The sequence below is a fragment of the Aythya marila genome (assembly GCF_965140915.1).
Source record: "Aythya marila genome assembly, chromosome: 1".
In the NCBI taxonomy this organism is placed as follows: Eukaryota; Metazoa; Chordata; class Aves; order Anseriformes; family Anatidae; genus Aythya; species Aythya marila.
Window position 1 is genome coordinate 67523194 of NC_139042.1, and position 20668 is coordinate 67543861.

Consider the following 20668-nt stretch of genomic DNA (forward strand, 5'->3'; position numbering starts at 1 on the left):
GATTCTGGTCTTCTGATTGCCCAAACCATAGGGTATAGGCATGTAGTCCACAGGAAAACAGGGATGAGTGCTGGGAAACTGCCACTCCTTGGGGCAGATGGTTTTAGGGATGTGGAAGTATCCTGAGTTCTGGAGACAAGTACTCTGCAAGGCAGCACAGTGCTGCCTGATTCTTGCCAACCTGGTCAAAGGGCTTTTGTCCTCTCCTGAAGAGAAACAGTAGGGCTTGCAGAGATTTGGTGGGAAAGTAAGACTTTCATCAGGATTTGAAGAGGAGGGGCAAGGAAAACAAAACAAACAAACAAAGTCGAAGGTATTTGTCTACAATGCAACTTTATAGATATGCTGAATTTGTTGATTCCCATATCAAGGCTACAGTTGATAAGATCAGACACTGGCTTGGCTGGTTTGGTCATTTTCAAGAAACATTTTTTTCAAAGGATTTTATATGGTGTATACATACATATATATATATCTATTTGTCATGATATATTCCTGTTATCACACATATTCTTAACAGAAAGAAACTGGAACATCTGAGCCTTGAGACCTTACAGCATTGACATTTTTATTTGAAATTTCACATATCCTATTAACTCTGCAAAACCTGTAGAGAGTACTATTTTTCAGTAGCTGTGCACTGAGTGTGTTCCCATCAGTCTGTCAGGGACCACGGTATGGCTGGGTTTTTCTTTCGACTTTCAGGAATGCTGAGAGCACAATAAAGCTCTGCTGAGATTTTCTCTGCAGCTTGGAGAATTGTGCTATTTATCAACTTCCACGCCGAGAATCACCTGAGTGGACCAGAAGTGTCAAGGGACTGCTTTAAAGATGCAGATGTATTTGATTGCTCATCTTCGCTGATAAATCTTTGGGTATCCAGTAGCAAAATACATCCTTCATGGGAAAATAGGTGTTCAGGTCATAATTACCATGACCAGAACATGTTTTTGCTACCTTAGCAATGAGACTGAGCTGTGATTCTCAAACCACTGCTTATCACTGTTACTTAAAAATAACGGACTTCTTTTTAACTCCCAATCCTGATCCATGTTTTCTATGAAAAAAATATATTTTGTGTAGAACAAGGAAAGCGATGTAATGTAAGTGTTTCAGGCCAAAATTACAGACTTCAAGTTACAGTCCAAAAAAGAAAGGAAATATACATGAGTTTTGCCCAGACGAGTCAGAAAAAGTGGTTTCTCTCTGGATTAGCATAGATTGTTTAACTCTGCTGCCTTCATGGACAGATGCTCAGTGTTCTTCATACCTGCTCTGCCAAGGGTTCTTGATGGTTGCTGCCTTCACCAAAGCATTAGTTTTGAAAGTATGAGCTTTTTTTTTTTTTTTTACTGGGAAGGAGACAATGTCAAAGCCAAAATTGTCTACTTTTCAGATGTCAGTGACATCTTTGGACTAGCAAAAAGCTTTGGTAGAAAGCCAAAAGTTACTCTGGTCTCCTGGCCATAGAGGCTTTTACCTGTTAGAGTAGGTCAGGGTCTCGGTCTCCAAAACTAAAAATGCAGTTTTCAGCAATAGGCATAAATGGAAACAAACCTTTTCTCTCAGTGTAGCAGTTGATCATGAGCTAAAGGCTGGTGTTACCTTCTGGAGATACAGGGTGCTGCTCAGTGTTTTTGACTCTGGGCTGCCTCTTGAAGATTTGGTAATCCTATTCTAGCCCTCAATGAAAGCCAGACCTTTCCTGGCCCTATCTTTGACTGAGGTAGTGGGTGAAGCACCAGCTTTGTTCCTCACCATGGCAGAAAACACCCTTGTTTCCTTTGTTCTCTCCTCAGTTTTATTAAGCAGATGTTCACCCTGATTTTTAATATAGCATTTCAATGTTAATCTCTATCCTTTTGACTTAGAACAGGTACTGTTCACATAATGATGTTTTATCAACATTGAATTCCTCATGCCAGATTCTGCTTCTTATCCCCACCACCATCGCCCAAAGGACAGTTTTTTCCCCATGAGCCACTTCTAGATGTATGTAAATAGTCTTTAACAAACACCTGATAGATATTGCTCTCCCCATCTGGGGCTTTCTTCTATCAGGGGTCTTTTGTGGGAGACATTTCTGCAGAGCTCTGTACTGTAAATCCATATATATGTAAGAGGATTAACCCTTTCTGCATGATAGTTTGTAATCACATAACCTTTAGCTCAGTGGGAATGAATACCAATTATCATTTATAAACAGTTCCTCTCATTATGCGCCTATTTATGGCATCTTTTATAGCTTGCTAATTACAAGCACACAAAACAGAAATGTTTGGAGTTAAATAATGTAAACAGGGATGTAATTGATTTTCATGTTGAATAGTTTTTATTGATTTATTGTTAATTAACATTTTAAAGGATCTCTTGGCAAAATAATCCATTTAATTTATTGAATATTATGCTAGATGATGGTATATTCATATTAAAATGTCACAAAAAGATTAACATTTCCACAATACTTGTTTTCCCAACTGTTGCTGCTTTACAGATGTTATACAGTCTCCCCAAATGAACACAGACAATACACTAAATGCAATCTATTGATCTCAGACCAGGTCCTAGCGGACAAGCGGCCACATCACTAAAAATAGTGCATTCCAGTTGACACTAATTGGCCATCCGTGTAGCAGGGAGGATGGGCATCTAATGGGGAGCCAAACTGATCTCTATCACACACAGGGCAGGCTCCTTGGGGCTGCTGTGGAAGCACCGCGTGGGCTAAGGGGAGAAGCCCTTATATTTGCAAAAAAGCCTTATCTGCTGGAAACCCCAATCACTCTGGGGTCCATAATGGAAATTTTCCAACAGATAGACAGCTGTGTCAAACAACTAGTCAGTTAATAACACTCAGAGTATGCATACAGTGCTGTAGAAAATGTAATAAGCTGAAGGCATTTCCAGAGGACCCTGCTGGCTCTTTCTAGTTTTCAGATGGGAAGGGGGCTGTGGAATCTGTTCAATGGGCTGTCGACAGCATTTTGCTGAATGCCAGTTGCCTTCAGGTCACTTGCACAGCACCTCCCAGGACTGAGCACATAGAAAGGATTAAAACTGCAAGTTGCAATCTTCATTACTATCATCCCAATATATTCCTCAGATGAGTAGCAAGAAAGTGTAATCACATCAGCCCCTATTTTTTCATTAGTGAAGAAAAACATTAATATACTGTGACATGGTATTGATTTGATACAATCAATCTTTCCCAATAACAATAAAACCTTTATATTTTATTAATAGAACAATGCAGTTCTTCTCCATTACAGCTCCCTTTTATTGTTGCTGGGTCACAGTGTAATTCTGATGCGTTTAGCTTTTTCTTTTTTTTTTTGAATATAATGTAAAAGCCTGTAAAATTGTTCCACCGATCTGCCAGTAGGTTTCATTTGAGGCTCCCAAGCATCTTTTATTAGATGAAATGTTACCAGTGCAGCTCCAGTAATTGATTGTTTGATGGCCCTCAGGGGTGGGGAGGGTGAAGAGGTTTCAGAAGGGTTCTTGTCCTTTCAGTCTCTTGATTTTTTTGTGATGTGAACTTGAACTCAGACCATCTCATCAGTGTGAGGAATCCTACCCTAACCTCTCCGCTCCTGGCTAGACCCACCGCTTCTAAATCCCATCTAAACTACTTGCCTAAATTCAAGAGAAGCCCCCAGCAGCAATCCAGACTGTGGTCCTTCAGCATCACCTCACTTTCTGACCCTGGGATTTCCATACTTAGTTCAGTTCCTACATTTCTCTTATTTAAAAAATAAAAATATAATCCAGTGAGTGCCTTTTCTTCTACAACCACAGTAAATCCATTTTCACCTAGACGTTGGCCTGGACATCCTTGGCTCTTGGCTCTTTGGGTCTGCATGTAGGGCCAGCACAGCCTAAGGCTGGTGATACTCTGGATTGTGGCTTCATTAACTCCTCTGCAGTTTCCCTTCTCAGAGGCTCTGGCCTCCAGAAGCTGCTGTCCTGCCCCAGTTGTGGGTGAGCTGCTGAGCAGGCTGTTCTGAGCGAGTGTCACTTACTGTGAATAAAAGGCACTCTTGGCCAATTAGCTTCTCCTCTCTAGTGTGCATGGCAAGTCTATTCTAATTTTCTATTCTACATTTCTCTCTCTTTGTGGATATTTTTGATTCATCTTCTTCGATTAGATGGAATATCTCCCAGTTCCTGGTACAAGACTGGGGCATGACATTCCAGTTACAGCGAGACCCCCAATTAGTATACGCGGATACTTCCATTCAAGCAAAAGGCTTTCATCGCTTGCTCTTTATTCCTCTTTTCTTTTCTTGGAATAAAATCTTTGTTAACCTTTTTCCTCTTCCCTTTTGAAGCAAGAGCAATGTTGCAAGATCCCATGGTAGGAAAAATAATCCCCATTATAAATATGAAGACTGTTTCAAAAAGAGAATGAGCATATTAAGGGCAACAGTTTATTAACAGTCACTGCAAATTAGATGGCTTTAATAACTTTAATTAGTGCAACACTTTCTGACACAGAGCTTGAGCAGAATTCAGCCATTCATCCCCATCTCCCTCCTGCACATCTCAGTGTCTTAGGAAATAGCAGCAATTCCTTGTAGTAAAAGTGAAACAGCTCCTATCACAGCAGTGCGGAGCACAGGAGAATACTCTATCAAGACTGTGGCCACTGGCACTCTAAATCAGTAGAACGGAACAGCGTGATTGCAAAGCAAAGCTTTCAGAAACCAGGAACAACAGAAAATCCAGCTTCCTCAGCAGTCTTTTCATTTCTCTTTTCTTGGCATAACTGTGCACTGTCCAGTCCTGCTTGCTTGCACACTCGGTGAGCTACGAGGACCCTTGGCCATTGAACTGCGGGGAGATGGGCAGCATTACTGAGGCCAGTGAGTGGCATGGGGGGACAGCAGCGTGCCCCAGCTCCCTGGCACACAGCCTGCTTAAAGTAGAGGGAGGCACTGCTGATGGGAAAGCACTTCACCCATGAAGGTCCAGTCCCATTAGTCATGGAGAAAAAAGAGGCCATTTCAGACTCTGATCTGGTCAGATGTTCTGTGTGCTTAGTCATTTCCCATATTGACCCTGTCCATTTGTCAGTACTGAAAAGTGCCTGCATATGAATGTATGCATCCTATTTTATTTTTTGTTTGCAGAAAACATTTTTTAAAGTCAAAAATTACCAAAGTGAAACATTTCGATATTTTGTTTTAATGAGTTCTTGATTTGGAGCTCTATCTTTTTTTTTTTTTAACTAAAATTTGTAATTACATTTATTTAAATTTGGTATTAAAATGTTTCAAATAGATCATACCTTAATTTCTCAGGTGGACTGAAATACACTTTCTAAAATTTCATTCTGCAGGCAATGCCACACTGTTAATATTTTGTAACGGGACATTAAAATAAAATTAACATCGCCAGTGGGACAAAGTCTACACCTCGGTGTCTGACCCCCAGTTCAGAACAAAAATGAATTCCAAAAAGTGGACATTTCCTGAAGGACAAAAAAGTGAGTTTGTAGCAGGTTCAGATCTAATGTTTTAACTAGCCCACCTTTCCTGAGGTCAAAAGTCCTGCGTGTCTCCAGAGAATCATGGGTTTAGTGCAGCTATCCTATAGATAGCCTTTTAAAGATCTACCATGTATAAGGAAATCAACAGCAAGTTAAACCTTAAATGTCTACAAAACTTTACAGGGCATGTGCAAATTAATTTTACATAAATTAATTTACATCCTGGCTGTTTCTCCACAAACGCCCCAAAAGTCAGCTCTCAGGTCTCAGGCACATCTCCCTGCTAAAAGTCATCATTGTACTCCATAAAATTGAAGGTGTTGAGATCTCTGCAGAGAAATATTTTGGGGATATTTTGGGGAGGGCAACAGTTCTCCATGACCCAACAGGCAAAGGCCACACATGTGAGCAAGTAAAAAGATAAGGAAAGCACCTACCAGCTTTGCCCCACAAAAGTAATCTAACAAAAATAAAGTTTGGGAAAAGCACATCTGTATGATGTAAGGAATGATGCACATGCATCTGGATGTAGCACTTCCAGAGAAATGACTGCCAGAAAAATTTAGGACTGGGGACTCTCATTTCATAATGGGAATGAATATTTTTCTTTTTTTTTTTAAGCACACAGCTGTTTCCTTGTATTGATGTCTCCTGGATCTCCCTGTGCTTATCTTTCCCATATTGTTTATTTTACAACTTGTGAAGTTCTTCTGTAAGAAATGGATTACACACAAAATGTTACATATGTTTATGCATGTGTGTGTATCTCCATACCGTTATGGTCCTGCCTGGCCAAGAAACATTTCTGATGTGCTTTCAAATCAAGGTCCACCCATGTGGGTTATTTTTATATTTTTTCTCGCCAATATTTGGCTTGTGCCAACATTTCCTGCCTGATATCTCACTTTGGGCAGCAGAGCTGGGCACATGATGGCCAATGATGACAGGTGAATGGCAACCCAATGCGACACAGCGAGCCTGGGTCACAAATAGAGCAGCGAGGCTGCTGAGTGTGCACCTCAGCCTCCCAGAGATCTTAATCATGCCTAATTTGTGTTGGAGGCTAAATTCAGTAACTCCCGGAGGCTTTGTAAGAGCAAAGAGCACAAATAGAAATAAAACCAAAGGCTTGTACCACAGAAATCTCCTAGGCTAAACTGAAAACAGATTCTGGCAAAAGATTTCTCTTTCTTAATGCAAAGATTTGAAAGGAGGGAATCAGAGGCAGTCAATTCCTTTCTGAGGATCTGAGGAGTTTCTTTATATACCTCCATGTGAAATCTGTTGGTAAAGGAAGAAAAAATAAAGTAATGCTCCGAAATAAAATTTGTACAGATGTAGTCTTTTTTTTTTTTTTTGTGAAATGACATCCCGTTTCTCAAGGAGTTGGTGTAGCCTTTAGTCAGCCTCGTTTCTTATGGTTCTCTGTGCTTTGCATGGTAATTAGCTCTGTGCGTTATCAGCAGTGCGATGCTCCCGGCTGTTTCTCCAGCAGCTGCTGCCGTGCTCCTTGGCAGCAGCTCCTTGCAGCCTCCTGCCTGACGATGTACCACCGCACGTGTGTGCGCACACTTACTGATCCCCTGCCCACACTGGTTGATATGCAAAGGCAATGGGTACAGCAGCGTTGCAGGGAGAAGAGGCTCGAGTCTGCTTCCCCTAACAGTTCACTAAGGGTCACCAATATTTAGCTATTATTTTCGCCAATATGGTTCATTGGAGGGCCAGAGAGGCAAGTTTCTTATGAAAGACCTCAAAATGCAAACAAGCTGGATTCATCAATGTCAGGATGAATACAGGGTAGCAGTTCAGCAACTTAGGGAACAGCAGCCTCAAAACCTTTTTTTTTTTAATTATTCAAACATTTATTGTGCAAGTGTTCTGTGGAATGACTGCCCTGTGTAGACTGCAGGCACTTTGACATCATCTGTTTGCAGGTGCTGCATCATGTAGGCAGCACCAGCACAACATTGTATGGATCAGGCATGTCCACTCATGTAAATACAGCTCTGTGCAATTTGGTGCCCACAGGTAATGCAATCCCTGCTTTTAAATCAGATTTCAATAAATATTTATTAGGTTTTTGTTTGTTTGTTTGTTTGTTTTGTAGTTATAATACAACCATGAAGTTATATTCAGCTTGTCAGATTCACAGGCAGTGATGGTTCCCCTGTAGTGTAAGTAGAGATACAGTGGAGAAGAGAAGTTTTAAGAATGAGAATGAGGAATCTTTTCCAAACCCAGGGCTCAGACACCTTTCAGACCTGTCCTAGGTCCCACAACACTCTGCATTGTATTATACGATAACACAAAGAAAAACATTATGGCTGCAAGCCACATGAAATAGACTTTGCCTGTTGTGTGTAAAACATGGACTCTAACTTCTCCACCCTTACTCTAGAAACTTTCATATTAACAGTAATGGAAGATACTTACAAGCAAGTCAGGATTCAAAGCAAAAAATATATTTATAAATTTATAAATTTATACATTTATGTTTGGCATTCAAAAGATGAAGAACAAAGAGGATGGTGTAGAAATCATTTGCTTGTTTGTTTGTTTTTTCCAAATATTACTTTAATTTTTTTCATAACGTCTTTGGTCTTGCATTTCCGGATTTATTTTTGCCTTTTGAAAGTCACTGTGATCATACTAAGAGAAGTGAAAAGATTTTTTACTCTCCACCCAGAGATTTGATTTGCTGGGGAGTATAGCTATAGTTTTAGTTCTGTGGTAATGGAAAGTGTGATTTCTTGCAGATGAACATCTGTAGACTTATTTCATTACACTTCTAGGAGGAATATTTAATTTTGAAACAGAAGCTTGTTTCTAAACCTACTCTGAAATATCCTGTTGCCAAATTTACCTTCAGTTACTTTGCCTTGACTAATAACAATAATAATAATAATAATAATAATAATAATCTGTATTTTAGCATCTATGCATTTTATACAGCATAAGGTGATAGGTCATCTCATGCCTCCTTGTATAAGATGGCAATGGAGGAGAATAGTGAACTTTGTGTAGGGCAGCAGATTCATTGCTCTGCAAGCAAAACACAGAGGATCAAGAATTTACACTCCCCACTGTAGTTAGTGGGATCATAGAATAGATCAACTGAATGGTTTGGGTTGGTAGGAACTTTAAAGTTCTTCTTCTTCCAACCCATCTGCCATGGGCAGGAACATCTCTGACTAAATCATACTGCCCAAAGCTCCATTCAACCTGACTTTAAATACTTCTAGTGATGGGGCATCCACAACTTCTCTGGACAACCTGTTCCAGTGCCTCACCACCCTCTGAGTGAGGAATTTCATCCTAATATCTAACCATAATCTGCCTTCTTTTAATTTAAAACCATTACACATTGTTCTATCACTACATGCCGTTCCTTCTGTCATGGCATCCCTTCCTTCTATCGTGTCAACGGTATGACTCAGCTTGGTGTCATCCACAAACTTGCTAAGAGTGCACTATATTGCATTGTCTATGTCATTAATAAAGTTATTAAACATTACTAGTCCCAATATGGATGCTCCATGGAGAGGGACACCACTCACTGTTGATCTCCACAAGAATATACGCCAGGCTCTGGGGAAGGAAAAGAATAAAATAGAGGGAAACCCACACAGAAGAGACAAATAAAAAATAGCTAATACAATTTCTAAAAAGTCTAAAATATCCAGAGATTGTTGTGCAGTTTCTAAATGCATGTTTCTGTCTGTCCTGTTAGCTTCATTAACAACATGAACCATTTTGTTTGGTCTCCTACCCCAGCGGCAGGGAAGGTGGGACACAGCACTGTGCAGCTCATGGAGACACTGGTGTGATGAGAACAGGCCTGTCTGAATGATACTGAAGATGCTCTTTAGCTTCAGTACACAGGACACAAGTAATTCTACACAGACTGACTTTGTAGTATGCTTAGCTCGTTTCCCTTTGAAATCAGCGGTGTAACTCCCAGTGACAGTAAAGCTGAAAGATGTGTTACACCAAGAGTTAATGCAATTCATTTGTCTAACAATCAAGGGCCATACTCAGCAAAGATCAGCTAGAGTGCTGGCAATAAAGACCTTATAACTTTTTATGAATTGGCGTGAAATAACAGCCACAAAAAATTATGAAACATAAATTGTTCCCTAGCATATGCATGGCTGTGGTGCTTCTGACCTTGGTTACAGGTGCTAGGCTATGGGAGGCTGTGAATTCAGGCCTCTTTGGTGACACAGCTCAAGCTGGGGAGTGTCAGTGATGACATTCAGGAACACAGACTGGCTGATTTTATCATTTGGGTCTGGCAGGCACAAAGACGCCCATTTCTGAAAGTTTTTGAGTACCTAGATACAGATAAGGCACAGAAGTATGGTTTCCAGCTGACAAGGACATGGTTTAGTGAGTGATATTGGTAGTAGGGTGATGGTTGGACCAGATGATCTTGAAGGTCTCTTCCAGCCTTAATGATTTCTATGATTCAAAAACTCTTTACTTTGGGAATTTTTCAGGGAATTTCAAAGCACCACAGAGGGGCTGAGGCTGTCAGGGCCCTCTGGAGGCCACCAGGCCCAAGCCCTGCCCCAGCAGGGCCACCCAGCGCAGGCTGCCCAGGTCCATTTCCATGCGGCTTTGGAGGGCCTCCATGAAGGGAGACTCCACAACATCTCTAGGCAACCTCCAGCAGTGCTCAGACACCCATGACATAAAGAAGCATTTCCTGGTTTTTAGACAGAACCTTCTGTGTTCCAGGTTTTGCCCATTGCCTGTTATTCTGGCACTGGGCACCACTGGAAAAGCCTGGCTCTGTCTTCACTGCACCCACCCTTCAGGTATTTATAGAGATTGATGAGATCCCCCTGAGCCTTCTTTTCTCTAGGCTGAACAGTCCCAGCTCCCTCAGCCTCTCCTGGAGAGATACTCCGGTCCCTTCAGCATTTTTATGGCCCTTTGCTGTTCTTTGTTCTTCTTTCCAGTATGTCCACGTACTCCCTTGTACTGGCAGGCCAGAACTGGACACAATATTCCAGGTGTGGCCTCACCGGTGCTGAGCAGAGGGGAAGAATCACACCCCTTAACCTGCTGGCAGCACTCCTCCTAAAGCAGCCCAAGCTACAATTAGCTGTCTCTGTGGCAAGGACACATTGCTGGCTGATGCTCAACTTGGTGTCCAGCAGAAAATTTCATGTGTTGAAGTAAACCCCCCAGAAAATTTGCTTGATGCAACAGCCACTTGTATATTGTGGAGAGCTGCTGGAGATGGGCAGCCCCTCAGCTTCAGTACCTCCATCCCAGCATCACGGTGTGCCCTGTCTTCCCAGTTGTGCTGGCCAGTGCAAGCAGAGCATGGGCAAGGGGCAGCAGGAAGGGTGGGACCACAAGCAGACACTTCTTTGCTGGAAGAAGTCAGGGTCCCAATGGACAACTGAGCAAAGCATAGAGGATGGTACCAACAGAGATAGCTGCTCTGCCAAATCCCCTATTTACCCTTTTCAGAACAGCCCCAGAATGAGCCGCATAATTCAGGAGAACTGAATTCCTGTGCACCCTCAGCCCCACAGTGTACAGTCTGGGTTTAGGGGTCAGCATTTTAGGGAATCACAGCCTTCTCACAATGGCCGTGCTGCCTGCACAGTACTCAGTGTGGCAGCTTGTATCACAGCCCCTGCAGCTCTCCTCTCAACATCATTGCTGCCCGTACACTATACGTCGTCAGACTTCACATAGGCAGTATTACCACAGAGTCTTCCCTGAACAAAGGATACAGACAGATGTTATTTATTTAATATAAATAAAGGCACATATTGGATCTATGTACAGGCACTAACTGTTTTACTTATGCCTACTTATAGGCAGTATATCTGAAACAGCATGAACCACACACAAAAGTGGCATAAACAAAATCCTATGAATTTATACAAATATGTGCCAGCCATATGTAAACATTGCAAATATCACATCTTCCTGTGGTGATGATGGGGAATAATTTGAGAATTTTCAGCAGTGCAACTTTTCAGAGGCTGGGAAGACTTGGCCTCATTTTGAAACTGTAATAGAGTTTTGAATATATTTCATGTGACAAGCGTGTCCTCAAACCTGCTATTTGTTATTTCTTTTTAAAACACAAACAAACTCTTTTCTCATTTTGTTTACAGGACAGTGGAACAGGAGATAACAGCTGCATTGAAGAAATATTGCGGGTAGGAATTCTAAAAAAAATATTCTCTTTCTAGTACCATTTTGTTTACTCTAAAAAGGCAAGAGAACAACAAGGATATTGCAATTACTGCTGTTAAAAATATTATGCTTTTAGATTGTGATCTTTCTAAGGAACAAGTAGGCAAAAATATTTAAACACAACAAAATAAATAAATAAATAAATAAATAAAAAGAATTGAAAATCTGTGTTAGCAACCTTCTAGAGCCTCTGGATTTCACTGCTACTTTGTGCCAGTGTGGCTGACCTTCATGCATGCAGAAGCAGATAATGGGATAAATTATAAACTGAAATGTACAACGATGTTTCAGGTTTACAAACCATGCAAAGTGCATGTTTCCATTAATCATGACTGTCAAAAATCTTAATTTTGAAGGGAGGTCTAGGAAGGTCATTTTCCACCTGGATTTAATTAGAATCCATTATGTAATGTCATTATGTCCATTATGTCCATTATATAATGACAATGTGCAAAAAATGCAGTTATTTCCATATTTCATTATTATTTCTTTTATCCTAGTAATTTCTAGTTTATTTTCATGGAGCAAATTAATACACACCCAGACAGATCTGAGCTTGAATCAACTTTGATATTGATTATTTTCTGAGGCAGACAAACTAATAAACAGTGAACCATTTTTATAATTTTAACTCCTGTTCTTTTCAGTTCTCTTTCTACGCTGATAATTCAACAATTTGCAGTGCTCATATATCAGACATAAGAGTCAGTAAAACACCAAACCAGGTAGAAGTAATGTCAAAACCTCCCTATTATCCTCTGTGCATCCACAGCTTGGACAGCCACTACCCAAATATTTCAGATTGCTTATAAACTACAGGACTATAAATATTTGGTTTAGAGATTAGTAGTGCATTAAGACTGCTGTTTCTAAAGGCATTTCTCCATTCTCCATGAATATGTTAAATACAGCTTTTAATTCTTAAACTGGACAAAGAGTTTATCGAAGGGTGATTATGATGGATTACTTATGACTTCACTGGCAGAGCTTTTAGTTAGCTAACATTTACAAAGTAGGCTTTTGTAGGACTGAACTGCATATTCAACAAGCCTTAGCCCCAGTCCCTGTTGTTTTGTTACAAATTAGTAGCAGACAGTATAATTCATGAGAGCTTTTCCCATTTTTCATGATGCACTGAGTATATGATGTGGTGTGAGGCTCATTCGCCCCTTTTTAATGCAGGACATTAAAAAAAAGCAGTGAAAGAAGCCAGTCTTCCTCCTCATAAGTGTGAATTGTTCAAGTAAAAAAAAAAAAATGGAGAAAAGACATGGTTCCTGCCACGAGTAGGAAAGTGGCTATATGAGAGGTCCTAGTCTCGTACAGTCTCATATGATGCAAAGTGCACCGTATGACCTAGGGATTGTAAGGTACATCTTCAAGCTGGTGCTGTCTCTCTTCTTCAACTCTTGGGAACATTCCTCAAAAAATATTTTTATGAAGCTTCATGATAAAACATGCAGCATGTTCTTGGATGAATAGGACCCTTTTCTTCATGAGGATTTATTCACAAATTCTTTCACTTTGGTTAAAAACTGAATAAATCAACCCACTACAAGCAGTATTGCCAAGACCTCTTTTTCATTTCTGAACAGGTCATGGTGCTGGCTGCAATCCAGCCTCTTTCTGAAGAAGGCAGCTTAAGAACAAAAATACCCACCAGGGTGCCTGGGTGAGGAACTGGACAGAATAACTCTTCCTTCGAAGGACTGCCGAGCTGCTCTGCAGGGCACTTTTCCCAGTGTCCTCCAGAGCAACAAGCTCCTGGGTCCTCCAGCATCTTTTACCTTTGCCATCTTGTTTCTGAGTTAACATTCTGAAAAGTCAGGTTCAGAATACCTTAAAGCACACCAAGTAATACACAGGGTTTTCAAACCTGGGAGTCTGGATCCTCACAGAGCAGGAGGTAGTAGGCAGTTCAAGCATACTTAGAGCTCAAAAGACACACTTCACATCAGTGTATCCCTATCTGCTGAGGCTTAAAATGCAGAGTGCACCATTTTCATCCTCCAGCTCCTGTCCTCACATGATTATCAGTCATTTTGGATAACCTCTCCAATCTGCCCATCCTCCATGTCTGTAGCCTGTATATCTCTTTCTATTCTGAACTTCCCTTGCAATGATTTGTCTGAAACTAAGCGTAAATCTTGCAGACTGCTACTCTGTGGCATTTCCAATTGAAGCTCTTTATTCACAAATGTATAGTTCTGGTGTAAATTCTCTCTAAATTCTCTCAACAAATGTAATGTTACCCATGTCCACTCGCGCTGCTGCATGGATCATTTTCCTAGCTTGATGTCATAGGATCATAGAATCATGGAATAGTTTGGGTTGGAAGAGACCTTAAAGATTGCCCAGTTCCAACCCCCCTGCCATGAGCAGGGACACCTCCCACCAGACCAGGTTGCCCAAAGCCCCATCCAGACTGGCATTGAGCACCTCCAGGGATGGGGCACCCACAGCTTCTCTGGGAAACCTGCTCCAGTGCCTCACCACCCTTATAGGAAAGGATTTTCTCCTTGTATCTAATCTAAACCTACCTTCTTTTAGTTCAAAGCCATTACCCTTGTCCTACCACTACACTCCCTGACAAAGAGCTTTCCTGCAGGCGCCCTTTAGGTACTGGCAGGCTGCAGTCAGGTCTCCCCAGAGCCTTCTCTTCTCCAGGCTGAACAACCCCAACTCCCTCAGCCTGTTTTCCCCTCCAGCCCTCTGATCATCTCCATGGCCTCTCTTGTGCTGAGGGCCTCAGAGCTGAATGCAGGGCTCCAGGTGGGGTCTCACAAGAGCAGAGTGGAGGGGGAGAATCATCTTCCTCTACCTGCTGCCACACTTCTTTTGATGCAGCCTAGGATACTGAGTGCACTCAGTCCCACTGTCCATGTCACCGACAAGGATGTTAAACAGTGTCAGTCCCAATACCAGCCCCAGAGGAACACCACTCATTACTGATCTCCACCTGGACATTGAGCCACTGACAGCAACTCTTTGAGTGCCATCATCCAGCCAATTCCTTACACACCGAGTGGTCCATCCATCAGATCCATCTCTCTCCAATTTAGAGACAAGGTTGTCATGCAAGACAGTGTCATATGCTTTGCACAAGCCCAGGTAGATGATGTCAGTTGCTCTTCTCTTATCCATTAGTACTGTAACTCCATCACAGAAAGCCAACAGTTTTGTCAGGCATATGTCTTGCCCATATCACATTTGTCTTTGCATCTCATCACTGTCATCTCCTTCTCTATCACACGCAGTAGAGCTATTTCTTTCCTCTTTTAAGGCCTCAAGTCTACCAATCAGTGCTGACATGTTAGCTACCACTTTAGCACACCCATTAATGCCAGCTTCTGTCACCCAGCAGTGTGCTAAGTTTTGCATGAATTAATTTCTCCCATACTTCCCATCAGATCAGGGAAAACACCTTCCCAGTTACCTCCATGCCTACTTTCAGATCCCCTCTTGAGAGCTTCCCTTTTCACAGGGATGGTGGAAAACCAGTGGTGAGCTCAGGGGTATACCTCTGTTTCCCATGCTTGAACATTGCTGTCCCACATGCCCCTTTCACAGACCAGTCAGGCCAGATGTATCCACCTGCTCTCTTTTATCTTGAAAAGTGAGCTTTCTGATAATACAAAAGCCATTCTTAGGTAATCTCACAGTACAAATCAGTATCAGCAGTGGTTGTTGTTTCTGATGGTGCAAACAGCAACAGTAATAATATGCCATAGCTACTCACATCATAAATTACTGGCATACAGACATTTCCAGATACTGTACTCCAGGCCCTCTTCTTGTGCTGAACAGATCCATCCACTTTTAACACAGATGTTCTGGTTTTCAGAAACAAGGAAAGTCATTTCTGTGTCTTTGTTGGAGGTACTGTTCGCTTAATAAAGCTAAGGTTTACTTCTACTAGGACAGAAGGTAGGCAGGTCCCATAAAGGTGTCCAGAGGCAGAATGACGAAAATCCAAGGGAGCTGCAGCCCTCCTTGTGTTTCCCTCAGAAAAGATGCCTCTTCACTGGCAAACTTAAATGTGTTTATTACAGGAAGGGCCACTTTCCCTTTCTTTTCTGGCTTTACAGAACATCAGCAAAAGGAATAAGATGCTTAAAAATGTATCTTTTTAAGGAACACCATTATAGCTGTCTCTTTGACAACACAGAGCAGAAAGCATCCACCCTGCTTAGATACTGCATTCCCTGTGTGTCAGATCTTCCAAGGGATAGACACTTCCACAGCAAGCCCCAGGTCATACTGAAGGTCCCAGTGAAGATGAAGGGCAGTAGAAGGAGTAACTCACACCTGCTCCAGCTGCTTCCCCGTGTTTCCTTTCCCTGGTGTGTGAGAGGAGGCCAGGGCTGGTTTGTGCACAGACCCTGTCTCCCACAGGTTCCTGGGCATGGCCAAAGCTAACGTCTACTTGGGCTTCCAAGTCAGTTTAGGAATAGCTTGAAAACCACCAAACCTAATCTTGCACTAACTGTGATGGGAATGTATAGTTTTTGTGCTGTCTTGTGCAACGCAGGGTGCCACGACGCAAGTCTAGCCTTTTCTGGTGTGTTTTTACTGCACGTATCAGAGCTCTGTACACTTTGTAAATCGAGAGATCATTCTGCGCAAAACAGCGGCTTCCAAAGAAAGCCCCCAAGAACTGAGGCACAGAACTGCTTCAAGTCCTGAAGGAGGTTGATTAACAAGACAGTAACCCTGTCGAGATTGGAGCTGTTGTAAGGACTCCCGCTGAGTTTATAATCACTGCAGGAATCCTGAACCTAATCTCACCCCGTGCACTAATTCAGAGCAACTTCTTCAAAGTGTAGTGACTCCTCTGTCCAGCTGCAGGCACGCACGTCAAGGATAGAGCGACTTCTAAGGAGAGACTTCGAAGTAAATAACTGCAGTAAGACCAAGTTGCAGATGTAATGTCAAACTGAGAGAGAAAGGATGCGTTACTTGACTGTAGCCATAAAAAGCAATTCCTTGGAAGCTTTTGCATTGTAGGTGGAGGACATGGCAGAAAACTTTGAAGCGGAAAATATGAGTTATACTACTCAAATATCCTTAATTCCACTGTGCCCTGAGCATTTGCTGCCCGAACTGCTGAGACATCTCCAAAGCTGATCTATTCCCTGCCTCTGCTAGAACATAGGCTTGCTAAGTGAGATTCATAATTTTGGCTGGTTTCTATTTGCTTTTATTAGTGTGTGAAACTGTATATTCTGTTATTACTGATGGGCTTTGGAGTAAATGTTTATTTTGCTGTATTACATGCAAAAAAAAAAAAAAGAAAGAAAAAATGGGAGCAGCAAGGATCTTGTCTCTCCACTAAGTTAACTGTTGAAACCAATATCCGATACACTCAGATATAAATTCAGAGTGTATTTGCAATGGATTTAAAGAGAAAGAACATGTTGGGCGTAGGCGATCCAGGGTTTGTAGGATAAGTGGTTTGAGATTGATCTTCCAGTCTTAGCTGTGATTTCCTAGAGCTGCAGTGGCTTTGTTGAAAGGAAACCCACATGCAGTCTGAGCTCTGGGTCTTGTGAATACCCTCTGTTTTTTTGGGTTGACGTGAGAAGTGTCATTAATTGGGGAGGAATGGATGTAGTGTGGAGTGCTTGGCCTGCAAACACCACTTGGCTGCAGGAGGTAGAGCCAGTGGGAAGCTGATGGAGCTTCCCAGAGCAACAGAGCACAAAGCAAGGACTGCAGGGAAACCAAACACAACCAGTCAACACAGAAGAAGCCACCTCCTTTGGGACAGCGAGCAGTGGAGAGGCAGGATGGGATGTGGGATGGAGGACAGATAAGTTCTGTTTTTTTGGTTTTTTTTTTCTTTTGTTTGTTTTTTTAAGGATAGAGAGAAAAATAAGCTAGGGAAGCAGTACAAGGACTGAGACTGCAGCTGCAAACATGCCAGAGAAGGATAACTGCTTGGTGCTGCAAGCCTCCTGTGCAAGGTCAAGTGCCCTCAGGTGCCCTTACAAATAGGCTGTGACTCCCCTTGGCCACAGGACAGCCACTTATGAAAATATGGCATTTTAAATGTGATGGCTGCAGTGAGTGATTTGCTTGAATTTCTCTACCTTGTAAAACTAGTCAGAGTATGTAAAACACAGGACTCCTTATTTGAGCAATATATAAAAATAAAAAATAAAAATGAATGAAAACAGCATCTAATTCTGTATTTTTCCCTTTCCCCACTTGGGATCCCTTGGCTCATTAGCAGCCTTGCTAATTCTTTAGCAGAAAGCATTAAGGATCAACCCATCAAATATTCAGGGTTTTTTCAAACCTGAACAGCCATATGTGCCATGAGATCAGCTGCACTCCATCAGCTGATTGAATTAAAACAAGAGCAGAGGTAAATTAGAAACTGTCTGCACAAGACAAATCCTGTGAAAACATGAAATCCTACCAAACACACTGTCACTGTGAATAAGCATCACAGTCAGCGGACCACATGTCAATACTTAGAGGGGAGAAAAATCAGTTTCTTAGGGGTAGGTTGTTAGTTCAACAACTGTGAACTGCTGCCTTGTAAATGTTAATGACTGTAAGATCCCACTGGCTTCAGTTAAGCTCCTGGTGGAGTCGGACATGTGAAGAATTACAGAACACAAATATGGTAATCAGCCCTGTATTTCTTTGCTTTCCAACCTTGCTTTCCAATGCAGAGGGAAAGATGCACAGGTGGAACAGGACCCACTTTGCCACACTGCACGAGCACAGGCGTGCAGATCAAGAGCTACCCCTGTGCAAGCAGCGTGGTTTATTGCAGTCTCACTGCTGGAGAGAGGCTGCTGGGCAGCTCTGGGAGGAAGGTGGGGAGGCCACCCTCAGCATGGCACCTTGACGGGGAAATGCAGATTGTTTTTTGTGTCTGAGCCCAGGGGGATGCTGCAGGGAGAACCCAGCAACTTCAGGCAAAAGAGAGGCGGTGGGGGAGAGGGAAGGTATGAAAACCTAGAAGAAGCCCCGATTTGCTGACACTACCTTTCTTGTTCTGTCTCATAGAGTACAGAAGTACTCCAAAGTGATAGAATTGCATTAAAAATGTATCAGAGGCATAAAATATCATTCATTTTCCCTGTAATCTTTCAGAAGAACTTTCACAACACTGCTTTGCTTTCAGTACCCTAAATTTCAGAGCAATTCAAGCACAATTTTGGCAGAAGTATACCATTAATTGCATTTCTTCAATATCATTCTTTTTGTATTTCTTGCTCAAACAAATGAAAAATCATACTGAAGAGTGTTTAGAAAATGTGCCATTTCAACAAGGGCACTAAAACTCAGAAACATTAAGCCACAGTTAACCCATCTAATTCAACCTCCAAGAATGTTGTTCTTTCTATCACACCATGACATCCAGCTCTTTTGTTCAATACCTTTTCTACAGCAATTTACCTAGGTCAGCTTTCCTCCAGCCTGTCAGCCTGGGTACCTCTGGTGGTGTGGATGACAGCCCTGTGGAGCTTCATCGAAATCTCTGCCTGGAGCTCATCCAGCTTCTCAGTGAGAATCTGCAGTCCTACCATACCTTGTGCTGCTGTAGCAAAATTAGCAACCATACCAGAGCTAGGTGAAGATATTTTGGCTTTGTCCACGTAAGCGGCAGTGACTACAGAGCAGGCATACCTTTGTACTCCGTCATCCCTCTGACTCATCAAACCTTGGCAGCTTTCCGGGTGCACCATCTGTACATGGTGCCATGGCCTTTCTCTGCCTGTCCTCTACTGGCAGCGTCTCTTTATTACCTCTTTCTCCATCCAAAAGGCTGTGGGGAGACTCCTCTCTTTTCACAGCTTTTGTTCCTTGGAGGTGGCCCCAGACTGGCTTTCTCAGATTATCGGAGTCTCTCTCCAGGTGATCCACTAGTCATCATCAGCCTGTCTGAGCTGAAATTGCTTCTGGTTTGGGCACCATGCATTGGACATCCTCTTTTTTGCCCACATTGTGGCTTTCATTTGTCAATAAACATTCACAGCCCATTTGTCAAACCTAGGCATGTCTCTTCCCTGGCCCTGAGCATATAAAATGGCTCTGCAATACAATACTAACAGGGATAATGTCAGCCAACTGTTAATTAGTTGTACGTCAGCAGACCCCCTGAATTGCCACACTTACATTTTTGCTGTGTTCACTGTCATTGCTGAAACCAACGTGTCAAAGCAGTCTGAGGTTTGTAGTACATGGCATTATGCATAGTTTGTTGTGTGCTATGCATTTAAACCTTGAACTTAATGAATCTCGGTGTCAATGAAAAATATCACTTTAAAAAGGCAAAAACTATAAATAGTTTAGTGGAAATAGGAGATCAAGCTAGCAACCCTTACGGTGGGAATAAGACTTACAATAAATGCCACTCAAAGGTAACCTCTGCTTCAGTCTCCTGGGTCCTGACGGGACATGGAGGCTCTTTCCTGTGACATTAGCCATTCACACAGTGGGGCACTGACAGTTTCGTGCACAGCAAAATATGACCTGTTTTGCATGGAATGGAGTGGTGCAGAGGAAAGAGACACGTATTCTTTTTAGAGCGTAAGTATCTGATGTGTGATGGATTTGTATTAGGAAGAGGCAGGCCATTATAAAAGAGATGGTGAAACACTACCATGCTAATGTGGTGGAATTAATTTTCCAAATTGCTGTTTTGTAGTGAGTGTGTACACCCTGTTATTTGACAAGGAGAGAGAGAATCCAGAATGAATTATCCAGCCTCTCTGCAATACAAAAATAATACAGTAAAATACTTTCTAATTTTTTCCTCTGTTTAGAGTGTTCCACAAAGCTGGAAAAGAGGCACAATCACCATCTTGTTCCAATACAGATAAATGATTCCTTGTTATTAATGGCAAAGGGCCAGATAGATCCTCATTTTGTCTCTCCCTGCCGCAGCTCCTCTGAGGCCAACAGAATTATGCATATTAATACCAGAAA

General features: G+C 42.0%; 1 long non-coding RNA gene across 2 annotated transcripts in view; it reads left to right on the forward strand.

Annotated features, from left to right (window-relative positions):
• LOC309891928 overlaps positions 1–20668 on the forward strand; it is a 119884-nt gene that overhangs the window by 82440 nt on the left and 16776 nt on the right. For both annotated transcript variants that reach the window (XR_014319571.1, XR_014319572.1), the window contains exon 2: positions 11638–11682. This is a non-coding gene — a long non-coding RNA (uncharacterized lncRNA). The remainder of the gene's footprint in view (positions 1–11637; positions 11683–20668) is intronic.